At 44.1% G+C, this 7,421-nt stretch overlaps 1 pseudogene; it reads right to left on the bottom strand.

The window, feature by feature from the left end:
* Window positions 1-1,842: 1,842 nt before the first annotated feature.
* LOC139545831 (guanine nucleotide-binding protein subunit beta-like protein 1) lies at window positions 1,843-6,631 on the bottom strand (annotated as a pseudogene).
* Between the last annotated feature and the right edge of the window lie 790 nt (window positions 6,632-7,421).

The raw sequence follows: 7,421 nt of genomic DNA on the forward strand, positions 1-7,421 counted from the left end.
GACCGAAAACCTAAAATAGGGGAGGCCTAAACCAAAAGAAAGTGCTACTTAATATGGCATTTAACCTTTTCCAAACTTCCAGCGGTGAGCGTTTAAAGGCTGGCAATAAATCTGTTCTCAGCTCTCAGTCAGTATGATGGAGGATCCCTGCTCTCACTCTCAGTTACAAGATATAGGGAGGAGAGGAGAGAGGAGATGGAGAGAGAGGGAGGGAGAGAGAGAAAGTGGGAGAGAGAGAGGGAGAGAAACAGAGAGAGGGAAAACTCAGTGTCTCCCCCCCCCCCCCGTGTGTGTGAAAGGTTGAGGAAACAGCGGGCTGCACCAGCAAGGATCATGTGTATAACGAGGCGACAGTCTTGAGATTGATTGACAGAATGTGTGAAGTGGCTGAGCCTACTGTAGTCCACAACACTTGGTTAATACATTATCCCCTCCACCCATGAAGACAAACACACATACAGTTCCTCTCGCATGCACACAAACTAACACAGACCTACATTGTTTAAAACCCACCTCTGCATCCCCCTTTGGTGAGTAAGCTTTTACGTCTATCTCCACTATCTACATTTAACATTTAAGTCATTTAGCAGACGCTCTTATCCAGAGCGACTTACAAATTGGAAAGTTCATACATATTCATCCTGGTCCCCCCGTGGGGAATGAACCCACAACCCTGGCGTTGCAAGCGCCATGCTCTACCAACTGAGCCACACGGGACCACATTGCAGCAAGTTGGTCCCATCTACACATTGCAGCAAGTTTCCGACTAGCTCTGTGACAGTTCCAAGACGATTCCTTGCCTGGTGATGAGATGATCAGACTGGAATGATGTAATATCACCTGGGTCTTGTGCTTGTCAGAATTAATAGTGTCAGAATGAATAGTTCTGTTTTCTGGCAGTCAACCCTGAAACTGGATTGGCTTCCAACATAAGATGAAAGGATAGAGTAAAAGGACCCAACTCTACGAAACCAAAGAAAACAAACAGTATTAGGCAACAGAGGGACAATTAGCATTGATGTCTGGTGATCCACCCCATACCGCCCAGGGTCAACATACACGCATGCACACATACACACACACACAAACATAGATTCATGTTGACACTAAACTCCCCACGCAGACCCAAACCACCAACTGTCGTCAACCAACCAGCAGCAATTCATTAAACGTCTTGCATAAGCAGAAATACCGCAAAGCAAAAGATATGAATTAACTGTGAAAATAATTACAGGTCTCTTTAATAGGGGGGGAATAAAACTTTTGACAGTATTTACAAAACAGAGGAGGAGGGCGAGGGATCTTTAGATGCGATGCACAGCTGGCTGGCGGGTAGAGCGAGGGCTGGTTGGGTGGCTGATATATCTCTGTTGAACCCCAGCCCTTCCACACATTGTAATTACAGTGTTGGGACTCAACATCCTGAATCAAAAAAGGCGCTGGAAAAATGGCCCGGGACAACGTATAGCTATAAATCATCGCGCCAAGAGGAGTCTTCGCAATTATTTGTTGACATATCTTTTATGTGTGCGTCTTGTCGAGGGCTCTCGAACAATCTGTTTATAACCAGTAAAATAGAAACATTTAGGAGGAAGAAAGAGAGGAAGGGAAAATACTACAACTTTTTTATTTTATGGCCGTAAAGTGAACTGACTGAACATTACAGTGCCATGCAGTGAGGTGAGGATAGTACTGTTAGCTTACTGTAGATACAGGTTGCTGTAAGCTAGAATGTGTCCCAAATGGCACCCTATTCCCTTTATAGTGCACTACTTTTGACCAGAAAAAAGTAAAGCACTATATGGGGGATAGTGTGCCTTTTGGGATGCACACGGTGACTTGCTACTGGGAGAATAGGAAAGTGTATTCGCTACTCCTAACCTGCCATAGCTTGATACACATATCCATCCCCAGCTTGGCTTGTGGCATGAGGGAGCTGACTGGGCTCTTGCTGGGCAGGTCAATTATCTTCACCTGTAGGAAGAGGGACAGTCAAACACTAAAAAGCTGATTTACATTTTTTAACGGTTATTACATTCAAACTAAATAACTAACTATCCCACCTAGGCTATAAATGCCTACTCCACCCTAGACCCCAGTCACACACAACGCACAATCACAGCCTCCCTAGTGGCGCAGTGGTCTAAGGCACTGCATCTGAGTGCAAGAGGCGTCACAACAGTCCCTGGTTTGATTCCAGGCTGTATCACATCCGGCCGTGATTGGGAGTCCCTTCGGGCGGCGCACAATGGCGAAGCATCGTCTGGGTTTGGCCGGGATAGTCCATCATTGTAAATAAGAACTTGTTCTTAACTGACTTGCCTAGTTAAATAAAAGTTAAATAAAAAAATAGAAAAAAATAAGCTACAGCTGGGCATCGTTCTTGCAACCAACAGTGAAGAACAGAGGCAAGGCAAACTTTAGGCCGGGTGCCAGTCATTTTTTTTGTGTCTTTTATTTTCATTAATCAAGTTCAAACTTGAATCCCTCGTTTCAGTGCACAACAGGAAACTACAAGAAAACGTATGTAGTAAAACACAATGGGAGGACATAACAGCTTTACACTTTATGGGCTTACGTCTTACTACTTTCAACCACTACTAGGCTCTGATCCATCAGGCAGACAGAGCTGTACTACAGTCTGTAATAAATCCTAATAAGACCTGACCTCCTGACGCAAGTGTCGTTTTCCTGACCTAGACACACCGGCACTGACTCTGATAAAATACACACAGTCTAATGAAAGCTCATTAGAGAGAGAGGGAGAGAGACAGAGAGAGAGAAAGAAAGAGAAAAGGAAGAGAGTGTGAGGGAGAGAGGGAGAGAGAACGTTAGTTAGCATGAGGGAAAGGGCGAGCGAGAGAGAGACCCTATTAGCTACAGCTACTCAGAGTCTCTCTCTGTCTGACTTCCCTATGGCTACACTACTCAGTCTACCTAGATACACAATCTAATGAGAGAGCCGATCCCTATGGCTACACTACTCAGTCTCTCTGACTGATCCAGAGAGAGAGAGATACATCCTCATTAAGGCTGAGAATAAACATCCTGTTTAACAAACCAATCAGATTAAATATCCTGTTTAAAGGACCAATCAGATTACACATCCCATCTAACCAGCCAATCAGAACAAACATCTGTTTAAGGAAGCAATCTGTATTTTATCGGGGTGCCACATCTGTGCCATGTTTACCCCTGAGCTGCTAGCCAGACAAAGAGGTCTCTCTCTCGCTGTGCCTCAGGTGGAGTGTTGTTGTGTGGCACACACACACTTATGCCCATCCATAAATAAAACACCCACTCTATTAATTAATGCTTTTGCAATGGCAGCAATCCGCTGGCAGCGAGGGATAAACATTAAACCTACCTGCCTCCTAAATTGATGGTGCTGCTCCTTCCTTTCAATCCCCCTCTGGCTCAGATCTACACCATGCTTTGTGGCTGTGTGTGTGGAGGCATGGGTCTAAATCTATGATTAGGATCCCCTGGGAAAGGCATGGCTGACTGTGGGGCAGCCAGTGGGGGGACAGGAGAACGGGACAGTGATAAGAGAGAATGTGTGTGTGTGTGTGTGTGTGTGTGTGTGTGTGTGTGTGTGTGTGTGTGTGTGTGTGTGTGTGTGTGTGTGTGTGTGTGTGTGTGTGTGTGTGTGTGTGTACCTGCGTGTAGTCACAATGGCATTATTGAGGGTGTTGGGCTTGAAGGCGTCCCGTTGCCTCGTCCAGCCTGTCTCTATAGTGGTGGCACGTTTGGCTGGATTGAGTGACTAGCCTGTTGCTTTCATGTGAGGCTTCATTAGAGCAGGGTGAGTAACATGAATCTGGAGGCAATGAAGGTGCCTGAAAAGCTGCCTGTCGCCTCCCAGCCCTGCTTCACTGCACACTGACTGGACTGGGCTATGGCTTTCCACTACTGTCTCATACCCTAACAAACACACATTAAAGCAAGGGGGAAGGTGAAATGTGTAATAATTTGTCTGTCATTGGCTGATGCACTCTAAACCATGCCTACTCACAAGTTTCTATCAGACAGATCATGAGGAGATGAGTGACAAAATACAGCACTTCCACGAACCTACATTGTTATGTGTTCACAGGTGTATTATCAAAAGTTGCACTGTAACTCATGAACAAACAGCAAATATCCAGGACATCATCTCCCTCTCTTACCGCCTCCCCCTCCCTCTCTCATCTCCTCCCCTCCCTTTCACCTCCTCCCCTCCCTCTCCCACCCCCTCCCTCTCTCACCTCTCTCCATCCCCTTCATTTCTCACCCCCTCCCCTCCCTCTCTCCCCCACTCCCATCTGTCGTGTCTTTGGCATCATTAAACTGAAGACTTATTTTTATCAAATAAATTCTCTGTAATTATTATTATGTGATTAAACTAACTTAATCATGTAAATGTATTTAACTAGGAAGTCGGGGCACCAAGGAACATATTCAGATTACAAAGTTATAATTTTCCAAATATAACTTTCAGATATTTTAATATCTGATCAATTAGTCTTCTAATTAATGAATTATTCTTTACCTCACGTTAGTCTCATTCCAAATGTCGTAAATTGTTGGTTATCTGCACAAACCCAGTCTTCACTATGAATCATCCATACATCAATTGTCTTAAATCATTTATTTACTAACTAAATAATCACAGAAACAAACAAACAGTAGATATAGTTACAAGGAAATGATAGTGGATGTGTCCTAGTGGGCTAAACCGGGCATTGTAGACAAAGTGACAGAAGGGCGCGAAAGATAAAAGACACTACAAAGTTGATAATTATAACAATTGAAATGCTAATCCTTTGCACATGAACGCTCACTCATTCGGGAATAATTACAATCAATTTATATATTTACGCTCAGTGTGTCGTCGTGATCTCTGTTGGAAGGTTTGTTTCTGTTGGAGAGTTTGTCCGCCCTCTCTCTCTCTGCCGTGGTTAGAATGGATAGTTCAGAGTAACATTCAGCAATGATGTTATAGAATAGATGTTTCGGTGGTTGTCGGTCCTCGCATTCACGGGTACATAATTTCTAGCTGCAGACTAGTAATTAGTATCGAAGAGTAGCTCTTATTTTGTCGGATCGATAGTCTCAGAGTTTAACCACGTATGGTTAAAAGATTCAGCAATCTACTCAAACCTTAACTCCCTCCGTGATGAGGTACTGGTCTGAAACCTTAGCCCTCTCGTGGTTATCGAGGTAAGCTGGTCTGACGGGAATTCCTCCCGGTGGGGGTTATATTTGTAACAGCAGAAAGGGCTGTCCCATGACGCCAGATCAATGTCTGTGCTCATGGGGCGGGCCAATGATTTAGTTAAATTCCAAAGGGAATTGGAGTTTCCTTCATTAAACAGTTTAAAATCACATTACATAATTTCACAAATAGTTTCATCTTTACTCATTCATTTTATACAACAATTAGATGCAAGCCTCACAACTGAGACTCAGTTGTATAAACAGAGTTATGGTAATGTGGCTGTATTGTCTCTCATGAGTTTCACAAAATTGTACAAAACTAACCAGTTCGTAGCTGGCTACTTCACCGACCGTTTATACATTCTCCAGAACATGAATATTGTTCAGTTCTCAAGTTCTGTGAGGTGGAAGAAGTTCCTTTGTTCTCTCTATGAAAACTCACTCTCTCTTATACTCTGGCCATGAGGAGAGAACTCCTCAAGGAATTTACGACCTGAGATAACAGCAGCCTGGGTGTAGGCGAGAGAGAGAGAGAGGAGGAAGGCACGCTATACCCAAAGAGGGCCACGTCATGACACATCCCTCCATCTCACCTCCTCCATGCCTTCTCCAGTGTGGGCCAGCAGCCATCTCACTGGCCCAGTCTCTAGCAGGGAACAGTGACAGAACCCCATACTGCCTGTCTGACAGCACTGCGCCCCTCAGCCAGATCCTACAGGCACACCTGCATGTTCCGCCCCTGACTGACAAAACAATGCACAGACATAAATATACTGGCTTGCTCTATGAGGAGATTACAGGTGGTTCATCAGAGAGAATTAAGTTGATGTGGCACCTGTTGCTTCAACAATGTCCACATAGTGAAAAGACCTGAGGCCTGGTATTGTCAGAGAGGTAGTTAGTTTGTTACCTGATGAGGGTGTCTCTGGAGTGAAGAGTGTTGAGCCAGATGACAGAGGCTCCAGATTGACCTTCTAGAACCCTGTCAGCTCTCCTGGTGGTCAGGTTCCACACATGGACTAAGCCTTGGCCGGGAACTACACAACACGCCATTCAACTTGTTACTCTGGTTATCAATAACGCCAGACCTTGGGACTATAAGGTTCTATCTGACATTTTTGTCAAGAATGAGTTAGTCACATATAATTGATATTTAGATGGTTCTTCATATGTCTTTGAAGTTAAAATGTACTTTAAAAAAATCTAAGTTAAATGAATTTGTAACTAGAAAGTTATATCTGCATCAACCCATTTGAACTTAGCGTTATAAGATTCTATCTGCAATCCAATCGCAAGCCTGAACAAATACAGACGGACCATTCAGAACACGTCTTTGCCATCTCCCTCTAAATATGGTCTAGGCTAGTCTAGCCAGCAATAATGGCACGCAAACAAAAAAACAACACTCTCAGAAATCGTAAAGTAAATGATGTTGTCACATCATTGTTCAGGGATGAGAGTAATTAGTCTGATAAACTGATATAGAGATCCAGGACCTCCAGCCACCCAAGCTACGGTGTCGGACCAACAGGCACCGAGACAGTTTCTACCCCCAAGCCATAGACTGTTCACTCTGGTACCGTCCGGAAAATAGTACCGGAGTATCGGCTGCCGGACCAACAGGCACCGAGACAGTTTCTACCACCAAGCCGCCAGACTGCTAAATAGCCAATAAATGATACCTGAACTATCTACACTGACCCTACGTACATTTACTAGACTATACTGTATACACACACACACACTCACTCACACACTACTTTGACACTCCCACACACACTACATACGCACACACACACATACACACACAAACACACATACACCTTACCCACACACTTTTAAACTCATTGCTTACATCCGCTATGACAGGCTCATTGTCCACCCTCCCTCCCTCCGAATGGGTTCGTAGCTTCAACCCCGCAGCACACACACACACACACACCAACTGATTAATGGACTCCATATTATGTCTATCTCTGATAAGCTACCCAGGAAAGGGTTGAAAACAGCCCATATGAATATTCAGTACGTAGCCTTAGAAATAAGGTTAATGAAATCAATAACTTGCTAACATCAGATAACATTCATATATTAGCCATTTCTGAGACTCACTTAGATAATTCCTTTGATGATACACCAGTAGCAATACAAGTATATAACATCTATAGAAGACACAGACTTGCTTATGGGGGAGGTGTTGCTGTATATATTCAGAGCCCAAT

This window comes from Salvelinus alpinus, chromosome 19, assembly GCF_045679555.1.
Source record: "Salvelinus alpinus chromosome 19, SLU_Salpinus.1, whole genome shotgun sequence".
Classification (NCBI taxonomy): Eukaryota; Metazoa; Chordata; class Actinopteri; order Salmoniformes; family Salmonidae; genus Salvelinus; species Salvelinus alpinus.